This window comes from Puntigrus tetrazona, chromosome 2 (assembly GCF_018831695.1).
Source record: "Puntigrus tetrazona isolate hp1 chromosome 2, ASM1883169v1, whole genome shotgun sequence".
NCBI lineage: Eukaryota > Metazoa > Chordata > Actinopteri > Cypriniformes > Cyprinidae > Puntigrus > Puntigrus tetrazona.
The window spans coordinates 5,153,398-5,181,208 of NC_056700.1; the positions used below are offsets into that span (position 1 = coordinate 5,153,398).

Genomic DNA, 27,811 nt, shown 5'->3' on the forward strand with positions numbered 1-27,811 from the left:
TGCAAAAAGCTTTTTATCCTGACCACCCACAACTTAATCAGACGCTAAACGCACTGAACCTGTGCTGTGGGAAGTTTGTGTGATTTTTCATATGCACATCGTTCACAAATGTCATCACTATTTGCCTGCCACAATTAACACTGAGCCATTACTGCCCACAGAAAGATGGATGAACAAAAATGCGTTTGGAAATGTGTATGTGCATTTCTGTTGATCATGCCATTCATCAAAAGATGATAAAAGACAGAAGAGTATTAAACACTGGCACTTTTACATTCGTAATCTGATAATTGCATATAAACATGTATATAAACAATGCACAATTCTCCTTTGCATTTTGATGAAAACATAATGAACAAAAACATTCTCTTAAGTGTTTGATCATACACATTGTAAGTCGGTCTTATTTCAACAAAGCCACATTGAACAAAGAGTCATCCTCTATGTGAGCAGGGAGGAAGAAATCATTTACCATTAAACACATCTGCTGAAAAATATGCTTTTTAGTTATAAATTAAAATTCAATAGTAACAAAACACCTTTTGTTACCACACTATGCTGTTTGGCAATATTAAACAGCCAAATATTATTAACCGTCACCTTCTATTCTGACCATTAATCAAACAGGGGTCATGATAATTACAGCTTTAAGAGTGCTCAAAAAAACAGCTCACTCAAAGTGAATCTCATGTTTTAAGTTATTTCAAATTTAATTTCATTTGGATGTGACTGAAAATGATAGTCTGAGTGGGTGAGTTGTTTGCTTTGTAATTAGTACCTCCATTTCCACTAATTTGTTTGACTGATTCATGCCAATTTACGAACACGATAGGCAGGCATTATAACACAGCAGGGGTAATGAGCCGATAGCACGATTGAAACATTGCCTCATCTCATGACCTTTTGCATGTATAGCAGTTTCTCCCTCACACTCAAGCAATGCTACAGGAGCTATACTGCAACATCATTCTGTCTTTTATCTTATTTGGTTTCGCATTTTTGCCACTACTCTATGCATCTTCCAAAAAAAAAATGTTTGACCTGTAACTTAAAAAAAAACATTACCCCTTTTGCATGCCTCAACCAGTTGATCTACCAAACAAAAGTGCCGGGCCCTCTACAAGGAGCTTACCAGCAGTATCCTTCTGCGCTCCTCCCAATGATCTGATTTCTGGATAGGAAGATTCGGCTGTGCTCCTGCCCTCTGGGACCCTCGAGGTTGGACAATTGGTTTCTCAGGGTGGCCTGCACCAGTTGTCAGTGCCACACCTTGGTGAATTTTTTTCCGGAGGTAAACGAGGAGCTGACCGGGTCATGGACGGCACCTTTATTGCCAGAAACTGATTTGCGCTCCTCCTCCCCACCCCCTTCGACAATGGTGCAGCAAGGGAATATACCTGGGTCTCCCTGATGGAGAGGTCAGAAGCAAACACCACAGCCAGTCCTATGTTCCACATCGCTGCCCATCGATTCATCTGAAGGGACGCATACTTTCATGTGTCAATCCTTCCACACCACTATTTCTATGATTTGCCTTTGAAGGACATGGATTTCAGTACAAGGTCCTACTCTACAGGATGTCCCTCTCCCACTGTGTCTTCACAAAAGTTGTGAAGTGGGCTCATGTTCCTCTCAGATAGCAAAGTGTTTCGATCCTTATCTATCCCAACAACTGCCATCTCAACCAGGCACCTCAATCGTGCCACCCAAAGTAACACCGGCTTGTCTCCAAACCTTCACCCCATGGTCAGACCTTGTGTTTCTTCGGGCAGGAGTGCCCTGAAGCAGGTCTCCAGACATGCTGTGGTACATCACTGGCTGGGGTGCCACGTACAATAGGCAAGCAGTGTCTGGGGTGTGGACAGGCCCTAACTGCAGTGGCATATCAATCTTAGAGTTGTTAGCAGTGCACCTTGCCCGAACCATCTCAAAGATCTCAAACAAGCACATACTGATCTGTACAGAAAACACTACAACTGTTGCGTACATCAACCAACAAAGTAGTCTGCACTCTCTGACACAACTCACCCACCACCTCCTCCTCTAGAGTGAGAAACATCTGAGGTTGCTTAGTGCTATTCATATTCTGGGTCTGCTCAACGGCATGCGGCTGACGGGCTATCACAAGCTGTGCTACTGGGTGAATGGAGACTTCAGCCCCAGACGGTTCAGCTGATCATTTTATAATTATTATGACCTATGTGACCGCACTAATTTGACATTTCAGCTCAATGCAATCAATACCTGAGTTCAGCAAATGTCATCACAATTAAAGTCTGCAAATGTCGGTATCCAAACAGTAACTTATGTAATGTAGGGGGAAAATACTATAGATGTCAATGGCTAACATCAGCCATTTGTTTACAGACAGCTTTTTTGAAATATATTATGTGTTCATGAAATTTATAACAACATGTGGGTGAATTATTTATGGGAGAATTGTTATTTTGGGGTGAATTATCCCTTAAATCAGGGCTTTACTGAGATTGAGTTGAAATAAAACACTGAGAGGTTGAAATGACTCTTTCAGCCTATCCTTTTCCATGTTCGGCTTATTTTAGGAAATTGCAGCCTTGCAGGACAACCTCAGCCCTGAATGGAAAGAATGTGCCTTGTGAAACAATACCAAGTTAATCTCCTCAAATATACGGCTGAGGAATATATGTGCTGGAAGGACATCAGAGGCAGTCATAGAGCTTAGGCTGTGACTGATTGGTCACTGTGTGCCACAAGCACTCGGTTTGTGAGAACGGCCACTTGACTTTAGTGTTTACTGAACTTCACTCTGACAAAGCAGTGTCAGAATGTTGATGCAGAAACATATTATGACTCATATTCGACTAGGAGACTGGTTTGTTATGTTCTGAAAGATGCATAAGAAGCAGAGGATTTTCATATTTTAATCATTCAGAATCACAAGAACTTCCTCAGGTTTCCTCTGGCGGAAAAGCTTACACATTTTAGGCTCTTCTTTTTAGCCTGGCCTTAGCTGCTTCTGACTCAACACTGACTCCAGGACTTGTGTGTCAAGTATTACCTCAATGATTGGATAATTCTGACTAAATCAGAGGCTTTGGTGACTCAGCACTGACACCTTGTTCTCAATCACATTCAAAGGCTGGCTATCAGACTAACCATACGCTACATTAGCATCACATTTACTAGGTAGAAACCCAAAATTGATGCTTCAAAAACCACAGAACACAAACACTATAATATGTTTTTATCATGCTTCAAAATATGCTTATATTTGCATATTTTTCTCACATGATTTTGTTTCATAGGAAATGTATTTACATTCTGCAGATTACCATTGTATTTGGTTTATGTGGTTTTTGGCGTGCCATCTTTTGGGTTAATAGCCATTTGCATTATATAAACTTAAAGAGATTATTTTTAAATACACCCCCACACCTCTATGGTGTGACATAACTTTCATAACACGTCCAAATGTTTACACAAGGTAATAAGGCAGAACTATTATTCTTGTTGTAGTGTTGTTGCCGGTGCCATGTTCTGGAAACACTGTGTTTCATTGTGAAACTTTGTTTGTGCTTCCAAAAAAGGATACAACTAGAAATCAGCAGTTCTAGAACAGTTCAACTACATTGTACTTATTTTTTGGTGTAAGTACCTAGTAGTTAAGGACACCTAATATAAAGTTTGACCAAACCTGGCAAACAGTGCGGTAAATGGGACAAAACTGCTATTTTTAATTATAATATCTGAATAGTTTGGCTACTAAGGACAAAACTGGTCACTAGATTCAGAGCACTATATAGAGTCAAACAGTAGCAAATCGGTCAATTTGAATTTAGTCTAAAAAATGCAATATTTTACTTTAAACAAAACTTTGAAAAGTATCCAAAAAGTCCAATCAAAGCTGAGGACACCAAGTTCTCATTATATATATTCATTTTAGACACAAAATCACTAAATCTGAAAAAAAATTGGGCTTTTCACAGGTTATCAACAAACAGTGTTAGCTGATAGGTTATGTTTGCTTAAACTCTTAGCATGCTTTTGTGTGCTCATCCTCACCTTGGAAGCTCTCTATGTGGAATATTTAGTATACCTTAAGTACTTAAATGCTTTGTGATATTCACAAGAATCACATGAAAGAAGGCAATGTTTCAAATAAACCAAAAAACAGCAGCCTGCATTTCAGCTTTCTTACTGAATGCAAATTGCAGATGATTAGCCCTTTTAAAATAAGCAGACTTGTGTAGAGAAATCAACTCACACCATCCAATGAAGAGGAAGACCCATTTTCGAAGCTTGTCCGTGGAATATGTCATCACAATAGCCGTGTGAAGATAGCAGCCCTCGACAAACATCCAGAAAAAATTGGTCACCACAAAGTAATTATAGATTGTTGTAATAAGACGACACCAGGGCTGTACAGAGAGAAAGGGACGGGTGTTAATTGAGGTGAATATAGGGATGTTTTACAACACTGCAAACCTTTTACAGACTTGATGCTAAATAAAACCTTTCATAGGTCATAAAACAACCTCACAATCTCAGGTTCTTCAAACATTTTAAAACGTGTTTTATAAGGTGCTATAACTAGAACTCAAGGAAACAGCATCTAGCAGTTTTGGGGGTTTTTATGAGTGTACACTCTCAGAAAAGGTATAAGCTATCACTGAGGCAGTACCGTAAGCTAAAAGTGACATTTTGTACCTTATTTACCCCTAAATGGTATATGTTAGAATTTTGAAATGCCATTCGTCAAAGCTATTTATCTATTTTTCAGATAAATCTCTTAGCTTTAAAAGACACTCCTTCTCATGTCTCTATAAATGAACACATTGTCCCTTTGTTCTTCAGTAAAGCTTTTGAAAACAGTCATTTTTAATGATTTACAAAATGAAATAAGTTTGACTTTTGATCTCTTTTCTTCACTGTCAATTACTTTGTCGAGAATCGGGAAGACTCTAAAGAGACACTATATACCAGCAGACTAAAATAAAAATTTCTCTATGTTTTACAGAGAAAGAAAAAAACCTGTGCAATACCTTCAGTGATACAGTAATACAATATTGGTGAGAAACCTGTAAATGTTAGAAACCTACTGATGGGTTTACATACTAATAGGCTGATAAGGAAGTTTAGAAGTGTTTCATACCTCATTCGTCTCATAAATGTTTTCGTCAATCAGCTGAAGCAAAAACCACATTACATTCCTCAAAATGAAAGTCGTAATTAAGTTCCAGTGGATTATGTTATGAAGGCATCGGATGCTCCTTGAATTTAAAAGATAAATCAATGAAACAATCATTTCAGCAATTACACTGTGACACAGTTTTAGCATTGCATGAGCTGATTAAGGACTTACATATGCATGAATATGAAACTGTGCATAGAGGAGCCAGAGACAGGGTTCGCAACACGTATTCAAGGAAATGTAACACTTTCTACTGAAGCCTGCACATTTAAAGATTATGTGTTCAGTGTATTTTTCATGCATTCATTTCACCTGGAAATAGTCGCGTGGAAATACTGTGGCTGTGGTGCTATCAGAATTCTGCTGTTTGCACATCAACAGCCTTAGGTCATGCAAAAGAGCAAGAAACTGTGAATATATGATTCTCAGTAGAATCAAAGTTTCCTCCGTTTTCATAATATATCATTTTTTCCATCGTTAAATTTAATTTTCATGCATTCCTTAACTTGAAAGAGCCTCAGCGCAAGGTATTATTTACACACTACACTCTCAGAAATAAAGATACAGAAGCTGTTACTGGAGTGGTGCCTCTTTTGTACCTGTAAGATTCAAATAAGGTTTAAAATAGTTCAAATGCCTCACACTCTGGCCATCTCAATAAACATTAAAAAGGCCTGAAACTCTGCACGCTGATGCACTTCAGCCTTCATCCAGCGTATCAGGTGAGGTGATGCATTTTTATCTCTTTTGGACAAGAAGTGCCTTGGATTCTTTTTTTTTATTTCAAAGTCAACCAAAGAGCGCCTTCTGGGATTACTTCACAAGGTCCTTAATCAGCAAGTAGCGCTTAAAGACGTCTCCTACGATCAAATATGTACACTTTAAGTACTAATGTGTACCTTTGGAGAGCCAAAACAGAGACTTTAGGTACAAAATGTACCTTCTGAAAAAGTACAGCCTCGGTGACAGCTTTTATGCTTTATGTCTGAGCGTATAGTGCTGAAAACACACCAACACACTTACCTCAAGCACAGAAAGAGAATGAAGGCGATAACGAGAGCTCCGACTGATATACAGTGGCCGAAGTAGTTGATGATAAGGGCTATCTTGTAGTGCATGGGGTACTTCCTCTGTAAGAAAAAAAAAGAAACTCAGTGTCCTGACATATGCAATGATAAAAAATGACGGTAATTATGCCACAAATCAATAGTTGTTACTCAGTGACCAATATTTTATAGAAGCTTCCAAAAGACTAGAAACAGATTAATCTCTATATTTCTCACGAGTCTCTAAACGAGGTCAGAAAACTGTGACACAGCACTGAAAGGCATCCCGTTGTCCTTTTGCATAACGCTTGCACGCAGAAGTCATGTGCAGTGAGAAGTAAGACTCAGAAATCAGTTACACAGAAAGAAAGAACGAAAAATTAATGTCCAGGTCTGGTTTTATTGCACATTTACTCACCTTTTCCTCTAAAATGGGCTCACAGTTGGAGTAGTTACTTTTCAGCGCCCACGTGCCATTGTCCAGACACTCTCTGTATGCAATTCCTGCAGAGAGAAGAATGAAAGTGGAGTTCATAAAGACCAGAAAAGTGCCTTTTACTTTTACTGTGAATCTCCTGAAATATTTGATTGTTCAGTTAAATTAACTGGGTAATCAAAAAGTGCTGTGAAGAAAAGTCCGAATGCACATGTATAATAAAAAAACAGCTTGATGGAACGGACTCATTTCAAGGGCTGCTGGCTCGGTCTAAAGTAAACCTTACAGTTAAGAGTTCACCTATTTGATATGTTGTTTTCCATTTGGGTACTTGAACATGTAATATGCAAACGCACAGAAGGATTCGCTTCATTTTGTATTCATAGGTGTTCTTTTGAATATCTCAATAAATCCAGCATGCTTCAATTGTCTTGCTTTGCATTTCCGTTTTTTCCCACTTCATGAAAAATTCTCTTTTCCAAGCTAGAACTTAAATAGAAGAGATAATGTATTATGACAAGTTTAATAGAGACTTCAGAATTCACAAACAGGCTATTTTTATCCATCCAGAATGAAGTCACTTCTTATAAATATTTTTTAGCTCGTTTCCCAAGAACTATTATGATTGATTGATTGATAGATTGATTGATTGATCAGTTGGTTGACTCATTCACTAATTTATCAATTTGCAAACATATCAAATTATTTCATCATAGCAAAGCAATATACACTATTTATGGCAAAAGCACTGGTTGATATAGTGCCTAAATTATTTGTTATTTCATAAAACAAACATAAGACCTGTCACTCGTCAACCAACTGTCAGAAAAAATTGAAACAGCCTGCAACTAACACCCAGATCCAGAAACAGTCCTCTTACTCCAGAGGAGCATGATTTTCCTGTAATCTTTGTATTAATGTAAATTTGTAACTGTATTAAGCAATGGCAATTAAGTTTTCAGTTTGGTGCATTTATTTGTTATTGACGTGGGGAATTAGAAAAACGTCAGTCCTCTAAAACGATTACCTCAATGCATTAATAAATCAAAAATGATATGGAGTGTAAATAAATGCAGAAAATAAATAAAACATGTAAATATAATGAAGACCGGGTTTCAGTGAAATATTTCATTATTCTGTGTGTACTTTGGGTTCTTTCTGTGGATTATGAGATTGTAGGATTTGACAGCATCTGTCCGTGTAAAAACAAACAAATGGGTTTTGAGTCACAGCGTCCCTCTTCCTGTCTGGTCTCACGGCATTACCGTATCTTTGTGTGCTTTTTAGCGAGCCACTGAATGCATACCAATAAGTATATCAGAGCAGTTTCCAAAAGAAATGAACCCTACAGACAGTAAAACTATGACACCTTTTATTCATTTTCACACAGATTTACAGCGTTAATAAAGTGTCGTTTTTGCACAATTACTTGAAGAATATCATGTCATTACTTTAAAACAACAGCTTCATATCTATTGGTGTTCACTGGCAATAGGTCACGTGATACAGCGTTGGAAATCCCGTGTAAAACAATTCAACAGAAGAATCTTCAAATCTGCATGAAAGGCAGATGAAATGACACCTTTGCATGAACAAATGCCTTTTGATATTAGTTTCGTATTTCTTAACACTATCGGGTAGGTTTAGGATTGGATTTGGTGCAGAGCGTATTCCCAACATGATGGAGGATTAACTACTAGCGTCAGTCTCAGGATATCTGAATTCTGAACGTCGCAATATGGAACTGAAACAACGTAATAAAAACACAGCAATACACACCTATGTCAATGTAATAAAAATGTGCCAGGGTCACGTATTGAACCCGTTTTAGTGGACATTTTTGCTTGAAACTAAGGTAAGGTACATAAAATGCTGTTGCACAAAAAGTGCACAGAGGTACATATTTTTTCTCATCAAACCAGCTTGCCCTCTTTCATTTGTTTAAAAGGGTCAAAAGGATGAGGGTATGAGAAATCAATTTTCATAAAATTTACTTCATCTTTTGAAGCATAGGAGGACTTTAAAAAACATCCTGTGAGTTTCATACTGTAGCTTAAAAAGCCATTTACTCAACCAAGCTCCAAAATGGCTGATTTGGATATCGTGTTATCCGGCACCCACTGTACTTAGTTGCTTTGTTCACACCACCAGCAAACCTTTTGCTGTATATGGAATTAGTGGTGTGCTGTGGATATAAGGATAATTGGACATACCTTTAGAAATGATCACAGATGATATGGGTGTTAAAGACGTTACATTCTCCTGATGCAGAATTATGAACTATATGAATTACAGCTGTGCTAGTCATTTAAATCATTCACCAAATATCTGTCAATGTAAAGAGATGACACATTCATACACCCATATATTCATGTCTTTGTTTACAGACAAATCATAAAAAAGAGTGAAATTGCACCATAAATTCTCTGTCCTGTCTTGTTTGCACTCGAGATGGACAACATTTGAGCGCCACCGTCACTAATATTAAAATGCCTTTGTAAAATGCCTGCTGAAGTATTTTTGTGGTATATTTGCCACAAAAAAAGTGATAAATCAAAAGTAATTATTCAAAACTTCAACCATGCAGATCATAAAGTCAGTATTCATGTTGCTTCTTTGCATATTTAGTGGAGATGAGGTGAAAAGTATCCTAAGCTGTGACTGATTACGCTTACATGTCCTGTTAAAAAACGAAAAGAAAAGAAAAAAAGATGAGACTGGTATGAAACCGATTAACATTTGAAAGGCAAAAATTACAGAAATTATAATTAAGGATAATTGAATTAAGGAGCTTGTTGATAGTCTGTGAAACTGGATGGTTAAGCTCAAAATCAATGGTAATTATGTTTTTTTTTTACAGTTTATTTTACTGAAACCATCTCTGATATCTGAGTCAAGCCTAATAATAGAAGTAGACTTGTCCAGAGCTGAAACTGTAACCATAGTGAGCTAGATTTCAGTATATCTGACCCTTTCTGGTACAAAAGACTCTCAGATGTGTACACATTTACATTTAGGCATTTTGCAGACACTTTTATCCAAAATGATTTACAATTGGGGAATACATTAAGCGATTCATCTTAAAGAGGCAAACAGACAGAGGAATTGCTCGTAATACCAGCCTCAGGCACTGTTTGAATAAGTACAAACTGCAAAGGGAAAGGAATAAATAAATAAAGAGAGAGCACTGCAGTAGTCAAGCATAGAAATGACAAGAACCTGGACAAGAAGTTGTGCAGCATGCTCTGTAAGAAAGGGCTTGATCTTTCTGATGTTTTGTAATGCAGATCTGGAAGATTGAGCGGTCTTTGCAACGTGCTCTTTGAAGGTCAGCTGGACGTCAAAGATTACACCAAGATTTCTGACCGAAGTTGATTGGGTAATTGTAGAGGAATCTAGCTGGATGGTGAAGTCGTGCTGTACAGCTTGTGTGGAAGGGAAGACAAGAAGCTCAGTCTTGGCCAGGTTGAGCTGCAGGTGATGATCTTTCATCCATGCCGGGAGTCCAGGCAGCTGCCGTTGGATCATTTAGTTGAAATAAGAGGTCGAGCTGCGTGTCATCAGTGTAGCAGTGGTAGGAGAAGCCATGTGCCTGTATGATAGGATTTAGTGATGTAGTATACGTGGAGAAGAGGAGGGTTCCAAGAAAAGATCCCTGAGGAACACCAGTCTCCAGTTAACCGCCCTGAAAGACCTACCAGTGAGATTTAAACCAGCTAAATGAGAGTAGAGCAGTCTCTGATGAGTGGCCACTTCTAAAACCTGACTGGTTAACGTCCAGTTTGTTGTTCTATGAAACAAACAATGATACCTGGTTGAAAACAGCTCATTCAAGTTTTTTTAGCTACGAATGGATGGCGAGAGACAGGTCTGTAGTTTTCTATAAGAGAAGTGTTTAATGTAGGTTTTTTTAGCAGTGAGGTTACCAGCGCCTGCTTGAATGCAGTGGAGAAAGTGCCTGTGAGGAGAGATGTGTTGATGATGTGTGTGAGTGCTGGTAAGAGTGTGGGAGAGATTGCTTGGAGAAGTGCGATGGGATTGGGTCCAGAGGGCATGTTGTAGGATGGCTGGAAAGAAGAAGTTTGGATACTTCAGCCTCAGGGGACAGAAGGAGAAGAGTGGATGTGACTGATTAGAGGTTCTGTGTGTGGGGCTTACAACTGACTGCTGATTGTTCTGGGTTTATCAGAAAAAAATGGCAAAATCATCAGCTGTTTAGAAGTGGTGAGAGGAGGTGGAGGAGAACAGAGGTTGGTGTTATGTATGTATATTAGAGACTGTAGTTGCTACACATCATATTACAAGAACAAATACCAGAAGAGCCAGACCAAAGTGAAGAGAAAGCTGTAGATTTAATGCTAAGTATTGCAATTATTCACTTGCTTGATCCCAAAATCATGTTAGATCTGGCAGCAAACACTATGGTCCAGTAAGATGATTGCAAATCCTCTGATGCATTCAGTCTATCGAAAGAAAATCACAAAATCACTTTAGCAAAATTTTCCAGCATCCCGGAAAATTAATGATTGACAGATAAACAGTTTTGCGTTCAGTTTAACAGCAATGCAGAGGGAACATTCACCCAAACTGAGTATATGCATTTTAAACACCTACATTATGTTCTTTCTTCACCCATATACATGCAAGTCCCTGAATACGTGTGGTTTTATGCCGAATTTAATTAAACTGCTCGGGTCATAGTATGACCCATTTCGGGGGTGACAAAATTACGATTTAAAATCGATTTAAAGATAAATAAATATATATTAGAACTTCAGCTAGTTCAACTGCTTCATGACCCCTCACCATCTAGTTTTGACATCCTTCGGGGGATCAAGCCTTCTTTATAGAACTTCTTTATTTATCAGAGACACAAACCCTGACCCCAATTCGCTCCCAGCAGTCCTAGATCAATTTAGATTAGTTTGTTTAGTTTGATTAAATGCATCAAAAGATTTATGATGGTGGTGTTCGAACTGGTAACCCAGATCATTCTTGAGAAAACAGGATAAGCCTTATACAGTAGAAGTCTTGTTTCTGCCATCTAAAACTGTTTTAAACGCATTCAAACAGCTGCAGAGTAGTCTGTTCTATACATTATTTTCCTTGTTTCAGTATTCGATATCCCAGGAATGTGATATTGAGTCAACTTCTGCATCAATAAACCTCTAAGTTAATTAATAAGTAAGGTGCTAAGATTAGGTATTGTTGTAGAATTAAAGGATCTAAAATATGCACATTAATATGTGGTTTATTAAGCACTAGTCAATATGCTAGTAATGTGCATGCTAAAAAAGCAAATATACATTTATATTTAACCATCTTTTTGGTCTGAGTGTTAAAAGATGAGGTCTGCAGGCATCTATATGGACTCCGAATGGTCTCGCTTTAGAGCTCTCGTTGCCTTCAGCCAATCAGATAAACATGCAGCTCTCTTATTTAGTCTCGGAGTGGGATTTATGACTCAGGTGTCTGACTCCAATTACTGTTATTATCAATGAATCAATCATTTTTATTTATATAGCGCTTTTAACAACACAGATTGTGTTAAAGCACCGAACCGTATAAAATAGAAGAGTACAATGATAGAAATGTATAATGACGAGATTGAACAATTTGTTATTAAATGCAGAGGCGGTCTCTGTAATCAATTCGACGATAATCTCTAGAAATTAACTGTCCCCAACAAAGCAAGCCAGCGGCAAGGGTGTAATAAATGATTAATCATCCCCATATTAAATCATATTACATGGTTTATTACATGGCTACTTGCCACATAAGTAAGTAATTTGGCAAGAAATATTAAGTTGATTTATTTTATTAGCTCTTCCAATGCATCCATGAGGAAAAAGCTGTTCTTAACAAGCAGCTTTGACCCTAGACAAACTTTAAGAAAGAAACAGACAAATCCCCAGATGAGCACTCAACACACAGGACTGCTATTGTTGAAAGTCATTATCTGGATTGTGGGAATAATTTCTCTGACCCAGAGGTGCAGCAGCAAGATGAAAGATCAGAGCTGGCGCCACAGTTTTCCTTGATCTTTAGACAAGTAGGAGTAACATCTCTTGACAAAAAATGTTTCTTAAAATGGTTTAAACAAGAATTCAATCTATGCAATATGCCGCTTTCATTGAACTGTATCCATTCAAAATAAAGGATGCATCACGTAAACAGAGTGTTCAAAAATGGTACAGGATTTACGCTAACCTATGTATAAAGTAAAATACGTTCCTGTAAAAGTGAAGCAGCTAGCATCAATCAAGCTGTTATATGCTTTTGACAATCAGAATCAGCTTTATTCGCCAGGTGTGTGCAAACACATGGAAATTTGTGCTTTTTTAAGGTCTATAAAATGAAGAGATCATTGTACTGTAAGAATGGCCTACAACTCCTCATTCCTCAAGGTAAAAATAGCTTTGAACCAGGTTCAACGGCCTACGTGTGAGCGTGTGATGTCACACAGGCCTAAAATACATTTGCATATGACTCTCACTTTAAAAAGACAGATGCTCGCTTTTACATCATTACATGCTTAGCCTTTTTTTTTTTTTTTTTTTTTTACTGACCTCGATAGATCATTTCCTTAAAACATACCCAAACCTTCACTGCGGTATTAAAAAAACTGAGATAAAGGAGTCAGCATTTGTCTGCTGGGGAGAGGTATAAAGAAACACTTCTTCCGAAAACCAAATATGGGGGAGTACAGAGGCTCTTGAAATACATTTTGAACAATTAACCTGACTGAACTCACTGCTCTATAACAACGGTCTGCCTACTAAACCGAGTACAACATAGCAAGAGCGTGCACTGATTTTACCATGCTTAAGAAATGTTGTTGAGCATAACATCTAAAAATAATTCAGGGGACCTGCTACAACTTAAATAAATGCATGGTTGCCAAATAAAAATTAGAATTTATTAATTTAATTAAACCTCTTAAGTTGCCAGCTTTATTTTAGATCGTCGCATGATTTATTGTGTGCAATGTAACTTAATAAAACTGCCTCATTCATTTGGAAACTGGGCAGTAGATTTCTAGTTCCTGGAAACCTCGGCATAATATTGGATGAAGAGAAAATAAAATAAATGAAGTGCTGTTTTGTGCTGCTAGTGTTTAATGCTAACGTTTAAAAGAATATCTGTCGATTTCAATGTATTGTGGCTACTGCTGTGCTGAAGATTATACTGCATGGAGGCAAACGCATTGACTCTGTGAGTGATGGAGCAACTTTTTTTCAACAAAATCAATTTGTTTTTGCTGCAAATTATCATGTTCCTCTTGCTCAGTGCAGTTTGTAAGCTGAACGTAATTTGATGCAAACGGTTGTGTTTTTCGTTATTTTTTTAGAGCGCCGATCACAAAGAACGTACAAGTTTGTCTGCATTATTCCGGTTTGAAACTGCAAAAGCAGCGCTAACTCTGCTCATCAACTCTGCCTTTACACGCCGCTTCTCTGCACAAGACTTCTCTACCGTCACGGAGAGAGTGGCTTCATGGCTAAAAAAGCTAATGACCCACTTATTACCTGAGGTCACCGACAGAGGTCACCCAGTGATTATCAGAAATAACAGTCATGGTTAACACATAACATTAACAGCTCTGAGAAGTATTCATTTTGTGTTCCCTGCGGAAAGAAAACATCAAGCACATCTAGGATGGCCTGAGAGTGATCTATGCTTACCATAAAGACCGCCCATCTTATCATGTGTTTTACCAGAAGGTTTTATTGCTACACACACGTCGGACGAGTAGAAGGTTGTAGCCTGGATATAAGTGTTGTTTACGGCAGACCTATGCTTGAAGTGCTGAAGCGTGCATTACAATATGTTGCAACCACTTTCATTACCATATTTTATCCAAACATGTCGCCTCGCATGAGTTTAACCCATGTGGCTCCGGCGTATCTCCAGGGCAGAGGCAGGGTGTTCCTCAAGAAGTCCTCACAGATTTGTTTATTTATTTATTTTGTATGAATAAAATGCTAAATCATGTCCCAGTTACACGTTTTTGTCACTTTTCCCTGGTTTAATAAACATTACTTATTACATTTGTATTTTGTGTTTTTATATTATTAACGTGATTAACTGATAATTTATCGTAATTAATATTTTTTTCATTTATTACAAAATAATAACTCAATTGAAACGTATTATTATTATTGATGCTCCACTTTTCTTTTTAACTGTAATTATTTTCAGATCATCAGTCATGAAATGCTAATTGCTCGCTAAAAAAAATTAGCCCATTTCAGGTTTAACAAAGAGCTGATATCTAAGGGATATTGGTATTTATGTTGCATGTTTTAAATATTATCATCTACCATATCTGTTTGGATTATTTTCACTTGACTTCCCTTTTTTTTTTTTCTTTTTTTTTTACTTATCTTCACTTCCTCATCCCTGCTGTGTTATTGCGATATTGCCGCATCTCACTGATTTTCTCTCATTCGTTCTTAATTAAACCTCACTAAATCCACCCCATGCTTTAGAGGATCTGTTAAAGCTCGGTGGGCTCAGGGGAGGCAAGAGAGACACATTTATACACTTATTAATGTCATACGTTGAAATGTTTTAGTTGTTGAGTTTTCCGAAGAGGCCCTTAATTGCCTCTTCTGAGGAAATGCACCTGTCCCAGGATTAAAATACACTGATAACAGGAATATGTTTTTCCTACAATGTGGCTTTCTATGCAAACTCTAGTAAGCGTAGGAAAGACGAATACTTCTAACAATCAATCCATATCCTTTTTAGCAACAAGTGGAATGCTAAAAGGAGCCAAGCATTCATGACAAATAATGAAACAGAATTAGCAGATTGTAGTTTTTTTAGTAATGGAAGGGCTGCCGAGTACCTTAAAGGCTGCTTGGTTTCTTAATGACACACCGGGGATTGAATTCTGCACAAAACAATGACTCGGTAAAGAACACGGACATAGATGAAGATTTTAGAATAACGAATGCGCCATTATCTAGCACAAATGAGGAGGACATCTTTGAAAGATGCCCAAATCTCTTTACCAACATCTTCTGCTGCCATTTATATTTATTAAGCAAACTGGAAATTGGCAGTACTTAACATCTTACCTGAGTCTGGAGTTTAGCACAATCTATTCATTATTTTGAGTGCTGCCTGTATCCAGTAAATAGCAGATGAACACACACACACACACACACACACACACGCATAGAATTTAAACCTATGGTTGCTTGATGGATTCTGATGAAATGTTTTGAGATGCTGCACTTCCATAAATCTCATTAGCAATGTGCTTACAACTTAAAAGCTGGCCTTCTTTCAACAAAACCGGAATCAAAAATGACAAGACAAATAACACTAGCGCGTTCGATATTAAAATCCATCCACTTTATGTGCTGAAGGTGGATGTCTTGTTACGGGAATGTTACTGATACACACAGTGGTCAAAAAAGAAGGGTAAACGAGCAGTTCACAATTGAAAAACACATCTTTATTCACCCTCATCTCCTTCATGTTCATGTTATTTTTTTCTGTGGACAACAATAAGGTTCTGTCAGTAATAAATAATTGGTACAAATAAGTAACTCAATATTATAGTGCTAACTATTATTCCAATAACTAATGCTGGACAAATTAACATTTTAACCACTACTAATAAGTGCATTAATGTACTACAGTGGTATGCAAAAATAACGGCCCTATAGAAGGAAACAAGATGCATTAAGAGCCGGGGGGTGAAAACTTTTGAACAGGATGATATTATTTATTTTTTTCCATATAGTACTGCCCTTTAGAAGCAACAGAAGGTACTTGCATGCTCTTAATGCATCTTGTTTGCCTCTGGAGCATCAGTGGATGTTTTAAGCTTGTTTAATAGAGTCCTTAAACTGTCCTCAGTGTGAAAGGATAGATCTCGATATCATACAGTCACTGTTGGAAAGGGTTCAAATGTGCAAAAGATGCTGGAAAACTGAATAATCTGAAGAACGGTGCTCAGTTTAACTGTTCAGAGCACACAGTTATTAACAACCAAGGGTTAATGATTTTTGCATGTTGACTTACATGCAAACATCTTTTGTGTAAAATACCTGCATTTGGTATAATCTCTCTTATTTTGTTAAGATTCTTCACATTTTCACACATTCATAAGCACTTATGGTTAATGTATCAGTCCCCTTACACAGCTATTTAATTTCAGGACCACAATTTTAACTCAAACAGCCCAAGTTAATCCAGCATCTGCCGGTGCAAGATAAACTAGAAAATCAAGTGAAAATCAATCAAGCAAGTAATCATTTTCTGGTAGGCTAAAACTAGTTCATATAAATGGCTGAAGTCATTAATTTTGGAGATAATATGGCAGCTTTATGCAAGACAAATGATCAGAATAGTCTGCAATGGGTCACAATGTAAAATAAACTGACATTTCAAATTTATAAAATATAATAATAATAATATACATGTGATAAAATACATAGACACAGAGGATAAAGAACAGACGTCCCACTTTGCAGTGTGCATCAAATTAAATTGACAAAAATGATTTTGTATCCACAGAAAGCATATTAAACGCAAGTAAAAAGCCTACTTTAATGTTTCATATAATTAATCTGTGAAATAAGCTGTTAAAATATTCCTAAAATAATGCTTCATTGTCATTCTGCATAAAAGATTAACAGGTAATTATGTAAAAATAAAATAGCCATATTTTTAGCTCTACTTAAAATATTCAAAAGAAAAAGTAATCATACACAATTTTGTATAAGAAGAAAATGTTTAAAAGGATAACTAATTTGTAATCCATGCGGTTCCCATCATAGCAGAAGTCACATTAACTACGAATTTATTAATACTAATATTAATATGAAAGTGTTGGGATATTTTGCTTAATTTGACTGTTTGGTGGCTTAGGTGTCGATTTCCGTTCAGCAGGATGGTTTCAAGACTAATAATTGTGAATATGCTTAAAGGTTGGCTGCAAATGAACCTTAATGGTAGAGAAAATCTAACCAGGAGATGAGAAAGGCTGTATAAATATAGCCGTCGTTATCAGCTCAATCTATTTTTATATTTTCTTCTCACCAGCAGCTCTATCATGGGACTGTAGTAATTCTGTCAAAGCCCGGGAGCTTAAGCCACCTCAGACTGTGCCTGATCCACATTCAAACCTGTAAAAAAGGATGTAGATTTCGTATAAACACAATTTTCGCTGTCACATGTGAGCGTGGCGTAGATAAACGCCGCTTGCTTAATGCGGGTTAGTCATTTAGCAGATTTAGATTAGTGCGGCGATTTAAATGCAGTCATTGACGGCTCGGTTACTGGACGTCGTCGAAGTCAAGATAAACATGCTGTTATATGCTTTAGCGCTCATTAGGCAATGGAGCAAAGTCAAACAGAAATCAGTTACGCCCCGATGTGCACGTGGGCATCTTTGTCATTCTAAAGCAGCTTGAGCCGTCAAATCAAGTCACCTTCATTTCTATAGCGCTTCATGCAACGCAGATCGTCTCTTTCTTCATGCGTCTTCCGTTAGCAACAAGCCCCTGCAAGCTTTCACGACTGCGGTTGCCAGACGCCAAGACTTGAAACGCTGAGGTCCGAGCTTTTTCTTTTAAATTAATACATTTTCTGCTTAGTTGTTTACTTAATCATCTCGATCTGGGAATCGCGCGCATGTTCTCTCTCTCTCTCTCTGCATTACGGAAAAGGCAAACATGTCAGTTAAAGTTTAGCTATCTCTAATGCGACTTTCCGCTCACATAACACAGCCAGTCTGTCCTCTTTCATAAGGCTGTTTGGGCTGTTCGCCGTGACTACATTTTGCGACAAAATCGACCTGTGCTTAGATGAAATTGCAGTGATTTTGCTAAAATGTTAAAAAGGGTACCACTTTACACTAGCTGTTTTTACATTGTACATATTTTTAAATACCTACATGCAATGACCTCTGTGATTCATTTCTTTAATTGCATTTATGATTAACTCTAAGTATGTTTCAACAACACCGTTATTACCTTACCGCATGCTTTGAGGCAGACGTCTGTGTTTTTATTACGATACTTCAGGAACATAATTCAAATATTCAGTCTCACTTAATGTTAATGCTGTATCACGCTGGATATATCCCAGACACCAAACCCAACCCTAAACCCACCCAATAGTGTTAACAAACGCCAAACTGATATAAAACCCATTTGCTGTGACATTTTAACTTCCTTATATTCAGGTTTGAGCTGTTCGTGCTTTTTCCATGGCACTCGTTCCAAAGTGCTTTCACCGCACTAAACATAAAATCGAATGCATCTGTAGTTGATATGTGACGCCACCACCATGTGTATCGGTGTTCGTGTTAAATTTGCTTTGAATGAATAACATAATATTCCCCAAGCGATTGGTTTTGTTAAGCGAAACTGTAAAGACCGTAAAGTACAGTTTTGGGGTTTTTTTTTGCAGAAACATACTTATGAGACCAGGTTAAACCAGTTGCTCTTCACCAAAGCTGAATCTCTGAAATCTCATTTGTCCTGACACTCCATGCCAGGTTCAACGTCGCTGACACTAAAGACTCCTGGCACTTGTGTGTGATGCAGTCTAACACAATATGCCAGACTGAACACGGGGAGATGATTTGCGGTGAAAAATCCCTGTCATGTAGAAGAACTACAAATGGATTGTTTAAATTTTCTCTTTTTGCGCTCCCCAGAATAAACACAGAAACACGCAGGTTTTAAACACGGCTATATCAATATGATAAATAACTCACAAATCCAACTTGAACTGATGTGTCGCGGTTGCTAAGGAGAATGTTGTACCTCTAAGGAGGTGTTAATGAAATTAGACTTCCATTGAGGTGATGTGAGCGCAGCAGGGGTTTAATTATGTTGAGAAGAAACCAGAGACTTAGCCTAGAGAAACAATCAAACCTGAGGGGTCTACGCTTCCGGAGGAGTGAAATATTTCATAGCAGCTGATTGAACTTCGACATAAACGAAACGTCTTGACCGTTTCACGTGATCGAGACAGAGGATGATGAATCTTGACGCTTTAAAATAAAGGTGTCGGAAAATAATTATTGTTCTGTTTATTCGTTTTGAAAGGCTGCTCAAATTAAAGCTGAAAACTGATGTTAGCCTTGAAAAAGGGACTGTTGCGTGCACCCCTGCCTTAAACTAGATGAGTATAACTAAAGAAAACGCATAAAGAGAATAAGAAGTTTGATTTGCATATATCAAATCCTAAAAAAAGTGTTATGCTAATTTTGTCGTGCTGCAGCTTGAAGAAAGAACGGACTTTCTGCTTGCTTGTGAAGAAGAACCTTTTATTCGAGCTTCTTCTAGCTAAACTCTTGAACGTGGGTAATTTTCAGAAATAAAACATAAACAGATAAACAACATTTCGAACAAAAAGCCGAAAAAGTCTATGAATTGGATAAGTGAAATGTACATGGAGTCAATAAACGCCCCAAAGCTTGGCAGCTATTGGTTGACATTTTATTTCACAATGTTACACAGTTTTGCTACTGTTTTTTACGTTTCTTCTTGTGTGTTTTTTGTAAATTTTGTAAATTCTACCACAATAAAAAAACACGGACTGTAGGAGCACAGTATATCTTAAATATTAAGACTTTTTCTAAGTCAAGTACACTTAAATGTCATTTTAAGTATATAGGAAGTACATAAAGTACACAAAAAGCAGACTAAAAGTATACTTTCCTATTGAAGGAGTACACTATAAAATACTTTTTTTTCTTAAGGCGTGCACAGAGTTGTTCTAATTTTGCTGCATTGTGGCTTGTTTCCATTGTGTTGTACTAATTTCATTGTTTTCATTGCTTCTTTTGTGATCATTTCTTTGTGTTGCAACTTTTGTGTCGTTGTGCACTAGAGATATGAAGGATGCAGGATATAGGTACTCAAGATTAATATGAGAACTGTGTCTGTTATGTCCCCTATATGTACTGATACATATACAGCATGTTGGGAACGTTAATCACATTTTATATAGCGCTTTACACAATACAGACCTCTTCAAAGCATTACCAGCAATATTCATCACATATAAACCTATAAAGCAGCTCTGCAGGTGACAAGAGCGTCATAACTGAGCTCGATCCGGTTCAAATGTTTGCATTCTTATCAAAATAGCTGCTCCGATTTAGCCTCCCAAACTGCGATTTGCTGTAGTTAAAGCACAAACAGGCCAAGGCAAGTATTGTGACATCAACCAAAAGAGGACAACCACGCCAAAGCCATCTATCAGAACAATAAATTAAATATTGAATATCATTAGAGGCATAGCAGGTTTGAGCGTACATTTAATAACAACACGGCCCAAGCCACGCAGTTCAATAGCTATTTGTTTAACAGTTGAACGAGGCGAAAGAAAATCCATTTAAAAGCAGTCCATTTGAAACAGGTGCGTGGAGGGCTTAAAGAGCGCCGGACGAGTATGGCAAACGTGAGACAATATAGTATTAACTACAGGGAAAAGATCAAAGCAAATGCGTGTTGGTAGATCATCACAACAAAGAGTTATACTATGTATGCTCTGATGACAGAACGTTCATAAGGGACCGTAAAAAATAAAGAGCCATCGTTAAATAGAGCTGTATATATACAAAGCACGAAGCTAAAGGGGCGCTTGGGTAAAATGTTTTATTCTGCTCTAAAGCTTGGGATATCCTTTACATCCTTTAAGGTGGTAGAAACAAATAATTAAGGAAACCATTGTTTCAGAATTCTGAACATTTTGGTGAAATAAATAAATGCTTTTTTCTATACTGAAACGTTATACTTTTGCTATACTGCTTGAGCTACAGAAATGAATTATTATTACTATTTCATTAATAATTTGACAGGGACAATGGGCCAGAATTAGCTACAGAGCTAAATTTTACCTGCTATTTACTATTTACCGTTTGTTTATTGTTTGTTATAAAATTACTATCTGCATTATATATGTATTTATTATTATACCATTCGAATAAAATGTTTCTGTCCATCTGAATGGGTGCACAGTCTAGCTGTATTCAATGAACCATAAGGCAAAGATAAAGAAAAGATCTAGAGCTAGAGGGTCTTGACATGCTAGATGTAAACGATATTCTTTGTTGTATTTTCCTCTCAAAATAAATAGAGTTCCTTTGGAATTCTTCAGCTTTTAAGAAGCGACGGTTTCTCTGGAAGTGGGAGGAACTAATGCGCGAAAGAGCATCTGATTGGCTGGTGGCAAGTCAACTGTCACGCGGTGGTTAGCATGAGAGCACGCTACGAGCACAGAGGTCAAACGAAAACGCTTTAATCTTCTCGGAAGAACGGAATAAACGATATCTTCACAGGCGGGCAGGACAACAACCACACGCACATTAAAGACGAGAACGACGGATACACAGGATCAAACTAGAGCTTAAATGCAAACGGGACATTAACGAGACACAGGTGAAGACAATGAAAATATTAACAAGAGTAGGTCACACGGAACAACAAAAAGTCCAAAGACGTGACGTCAATATACATACTGAAGTTCTGTCATTATATAATGCTAAATTAGAATGATTTTATATCATAATTCTTGATTGACTGCTGCTGTACGTCAGTGGGTAAATAGTGTAGACGAATGTGCAATGTTTTGTCAAGCGAACTCTATTATCCGTGCAGCAGAGGGAGAGTATCTGGCCTTAAAACGGATCGCTTTGAGAGACAGCGCCAGACGGCTGGATGGATCCCGCCGACCGCAGGCTTCAGACACGAGCGCCTCGGGCTGCAGCTCCGCTCGGCAGAAGAGTTCACCGACACCATGCTATTACGCATAACTTCCACGCAAGCTATAAATAACCTTTCGAGTTAGGTTCGTCTCACCGATTTGGGTTGAGTCTGAGAAAGCAAGTATGATTTTATTGACAAACGACTTCTAGATGCGCCAAACTCGATAACGTGCGTGGAGCTGGGGGTCTTCTTCTAACGCATAGCGCCGTTGAGTTGCATGTGCTGTCTGTGCCGTGTTAGCGCTCACTACACCGAAGCAATAGTGTGATTGTAACAGCGTTATCTGCCGACACGTCACTTGATGAACGACCGATGCCGCGATCGTATAAAAACTCTAACTATGCAAACAGTGAACGGAGCACGTGCTAAACTCAATAATAAAGCAGGCATCGTCGGGTCACTATGAGCAAACAGACATATTTTGCAATTTAACGTATACGTTCGGAGCTCAGCAGTGGAAGGCTTAAATTGGCCTGGGAGCCCTGCGTTCTCCTCCAATGTAGAAGTCACATCGATACACTGAACAAAGTTAGACGCTGTGCAAGCTCGCAGGAGGAAACCTCTAAGCACTGACTTGTGATCATGACTGCCGGCAGATACGAGACCTTCGGAAAAATCCATATTTAAATGCAAGCAACGCTTTTATCGTAAGTCATATTAATATGCAATGATAAAAGCGACCGCAGCTGGGAGAGAGATTATGGATCATACTGTATCCGATACTGTATGTCCGCCCCGTGTCTTCTGAACTAATGTTTTGTGATATGAACATCGTGAGGTCACGATTACATAATTATGACAATTACATAATCATGTATATGCACAACAATAACATCTTTTTTTATTAAGCGCTGATATACCGCCTCTTACAATTTGACATTTTTCAGCTGCATTTATCGCTGTCCATTTATGTCAAAAACTGAATTAATGTTTTTATTAACTATGAAATATAATCAACATCAAGAAAAACAGAAGCTGAAGTCAGCAGACAATAAATGCTCTTTAAACACTTAATAATTGGGCCGTCTTTTGTTGGGTTTCACCACTGCTATCATTGCGATGGCATTTAATGCATGAACCGTCACGAATTATTGTGTTTTCTACATATCTCCTGTTTTAGGATTACAAATAATACGCTAAATATGCAAAACGCATGCTACTGCTATGGAAAACCTCAACAAAACAGCACAACTTTTGCAACTCAGTAACATGCCATGTTATTTATTCAGACAGAAGAAGTTATGCTTGCATCAATCACTGAAACACTGAACTGTGTCAGCTTGGATGCGGTGTGTGTGTGTGTGTGTGTGTGTGTGTGTGTGCGTGTTAAGAGAACTTCACTGTCCTGCTTCATTTCATGCATTAAGGCAAAGAACATGTGGCAGGGCAGATACCACTGTCTGCAGAAGCACTAGGCTATTGGTGAGCAAACAATTAGCTAAATTATTAACATCATGTCACTTGCGTTTATAACCGCTGCGTAAACAGCTTTGAGAGAGAGAATGCCACGAGCCGTGCGCGCTCTTTAAATCCTATAAGCTGCGAAATGTTCCAAAAAACAGAAATGTACAAACATCTATTTATATCTGTGTACCTCTGCAGAGCGCGTGTTTTCTATATTTTAACTTTGATGGAAGCTCGTGAACGCAAAGGGTCGCGCCAACCTCGCGCTCGGACGTTTTTAACGAATAGGAAGCCGACGGGAGCCGCTTACTAGTGGTGTTGTATTTGACGCCGTTGATGTACTCTGGACAGGGTCGCTCAATTATCCGTCCAGAGTTGCTTCTCGGCCAGCAAGTTCCGATTTCATCCGTGGTGGCGTTACAGTAGAGACCTTAGAAGAAAATACAAGCGCTGTTGATAAATGTGCATTACAAGAGCCGAATAAAAGCAACGCGTTAACGCTAGAGGTAATCCCCACCGTCGACGCTCATCGACGCGAAAGACGAATTCTCGTATAAAGTGTCCTGAAACGCATCCATGAGAGTACAGTTGGTGTCGCCGAATTCCTCTAGGAAGAACTGAAAGAGGGACGCGTCCATGATCGCGCGCGAGTGCAGGCTCCTGAAGGTAGAAGAAGCGACGAGTCCGCCTCCCCGTCAACTTGACAACACTTCTGTCGCTTCTCGGCCGACGGCAAACGCTTCTTGAGCGCGTGAGATCCTGGGGGTCGCTCCGCGCGCGCGCGCGTCCGTTCACAGGACGGCGGTGATGTCATGATGAAGGCTCGAAGCGGCTCTAACAATATTACCTTCTGGAGACTCGTCGTCTTCGTTGCACGTTAACGATATTTTGTTGATAACGTTTGAAATGTTAATATAATCAGCACGCGCAGTTAGATCTATATATATATATATATATTTAGACGCTGACTTTTTTTTTGGGCTCTGTACGCCACCAGAGCGTATTTAAAACGAAGCAATCAAGGTGAAATTAAAGTAATTGGACAAATAAATATGCACATATATAAAATGTTAATTTTTAATATTTTGTTAAGACTACTTTGCAGGCAATGACTGCAATGACTCTGGAATTCATGGGTTTCCTCCTTTGTGATGCTTGGACTTCGATCGTTGTTTGTGAGCAAGCGAAAAGCATGCTCAATTGACTTGGCCATTGCAAAATATTTCACTTTTCATCTTAAAAACTCTTGATTGGTTGATCGTATGATCTGGGCCATTGTCTATTCGTACTATAAAGCAATTGCTGCAATTGGATGACTCTTAGCAAAGAGTGTATCTCTACACACTTCAGAATTCATCTTTGTGCTTCTGTCCTCTGTCTCATCATCACTAAACACCAGTAATCCGGTGCCACTGGAAGCCATGTTCATCCATCAACCTGCTCCAGATGATGCTGTATGCTTTGGATCAAGAGCTGTCCCAAACCTTCTTCATATTTTTTTTCTCCTGTCATTCTGGAATAAGCTTCATAAATCAGTTCAAAGAATGTTTTCCTGAAGTGTTTTGGCTTTTTTGTGTGATGTCTTATCTGGCATCGTTTTCACCATGCTGTGGACCCTCTGTATTTGCTTTTACCAAGCCCTCTCTTGATTGTAGATATTAGATTGTAGACACCATCTGGCTACTGGAGAGTTATCTTCTCTTGGCTGGATGTTGTTCTCATGGTTATCCACCACTGTTGTCCTGCGTGGGACGTCCAGTTTTTTTTTTTTTTGGTTGAAAGAACTGATTTGGTCCCTCCAAAAGCGCAACAATAATCAGTTTCACTTGCATGGAGACATCCTTTCAGCGCATGATGTTGGTTCACAGCAACAGCTTCCAAATGCAGATGGCAGGACAGTTTAGACGACAGGAAAATGTCAGTTTGTGTTGTTGGGTATATTTTGTGGGATTTTGACGCACTTCAGCTATTTTTATACTAGCAGCCCCTGGATTCACATCTTTACATTCTCCTCGACAAATTATTTTTAAAAGGGCCTACCAATTGGGCCGTTTTTGTAACGCAGATCTGGCAACCCTGGATATATTCAATATGCAGTGCGGTTCTTCTATTGCTCTTTAAAAGACTGACAAACCACTCCGCTAACCACAGAAGGTCCCTCCTGTCTCTCGTCTAGTTTTCTTCATTCTTAACATTAATTAATAACAATATTTCTAATTATAACACAAATGTCTAGTCTAGTACCTGGTTTATTACCTGGCCATTACCTGGTCATCCGAGGGCCACGTGTTATACATTTTCAAGGCTTAATCAGGTAGAATGCTGATTAATATACAATAAAGGAAATGCCAAACAGGAAATGGTGCAAAATATGGTTTTATAAGCCCTTAAAAAAATCTGATAGTGGCATAACACAGCCTAATGAACTTGAGAAAGTCTTCAGATATGTAATTGAAGTCCATATCAGTTCCTTTCTCAAAGAACATCACTAAGCAGGTTATGTGACGTCTTAGAAGTGATGTCTGATGAGTGTTAGAAGAGAAAGACAAAATCTTTTTTGTCTAATGCAATGAATAATGACTTTCTTTGAATAGATTCCTCATCTCACACAACTGTCAGATTAGGAGAATGGTTTGATGATCAGAGGTGCTGTCTTTCCACTACACTTGTTCCAGGGCATATTTTACCTTCTTTTTTTTTACGCCGAGTTCAGATGAAAAACCCTCGAGAAGTCAGCAAGCAGTTTCATGTTCTCAAAGAGCAGAAGAAGCCCGAGTGGAGCTACATAGATGGAGCGTTACATCAGTGTCGCATAATTTAGGGGATCAAACGCTTGCAAATATACAAGTGATCAGAGAGCATTTTTTAGAGCCCTGCGGCAGTTCTTCTCTCTTTTTTTGTACCCTGAAACCAATGACTGTCAAGTGTGCTTAGATTTCAAGTCTGATGTTTTTAGTTCGTGTCGTTAGTTATGTTTTGAAGTTCGTCGTTGTTCTTCTTGTCCTGCTCCTCATATTCCTGATTCCTGCCGTAATTTCCTTCAGGTGTTCGTTTCTGAAGTAATTCGTTCAAATGTATTTATAGCCCTCTTATTTTTTTCCGGTCAAGGATTTGGTAAGAAATGTCCACTGAAGACATACACTACCTGTAAAAACCAGTCTGGTTTGTGAAGCCTCTTCCTCACTCTTTCTCCCTTCTTGTGGTGAACTGATCGATTATTTAAAGCTTTTCAACACAGTGCATGGTCAAAAGGTGGAAAAGCTGCTTTCGCGTCCCGTAAGATCTCCCTTTAACGGTTTAAATTACTCTTTCATGTGTCAGGGTTGTTGTAGTCCTTACAATGTAATGATATAAGTTATAAACTGAATGAGTTATAGTTAGTAGAATGCCTAAAGAGGGCCAGCAAAACACATCACGCATCACAAACACAGCTCTTACGTGGCTCTATAAAAGTGAGCAGGCTATTTTTAATCAAAGGTCGCAAATTGTTTACCCTTATTTTAACCCATTGTCTTGTCTGTATTCTGGCAAACCTTCGAATTATAGCTTGTGTGTTTCGCCGCCCGCCAGAACACCCCCTGGGACCTACACCTCGATGCCCGTGTAAGCGACTACCAGGTAAGTTTCTAGTCTGCTTCGTGCAAACTCCTTGTTTTAGGCGCCATGAAAGTGTATTAGCTTTAAGCAGCGTTCATTGACACAGCAACGCACGCTCCGCAGCTAAAGCGCTGCAGGGCAGGTTATGTTCTGGTTTAGAAATCTAGCTTGGAGCAAAGTGACACATCTAAAATAGAGTCTCTCCGCCAGCGTCTCTCGCTCCAAATTAAAGCGTGCAACATAGTAAAATAAATTTAAAGACAAAATCGTTTGCGTTTTAGTGATGATTATTTATATAGTCATCGTCATACCATTAATCTGATAATTGCTAAGCATGCATATTAAATGAAATCTATGTAGTGCTTAACAGCAGCAAGAAAAGATGTGGATAGACAGCCTTTAGAATAACCCA

The 27,811-nt window shown here is 38.3% G+C and overlaps 1 pseudogene; it reads right to left on the minus strand.

Moving 5' to 3' along the window:
* LOC122324243 overlaps nucleotides 1-24,618 on the minus strand; it is a 28,809-nt pseudogene extending 4,191 nt beyond the window's left edge.
* Nucleotides 24,619-27,811: the final 3,193 nt, after the last annotated feature.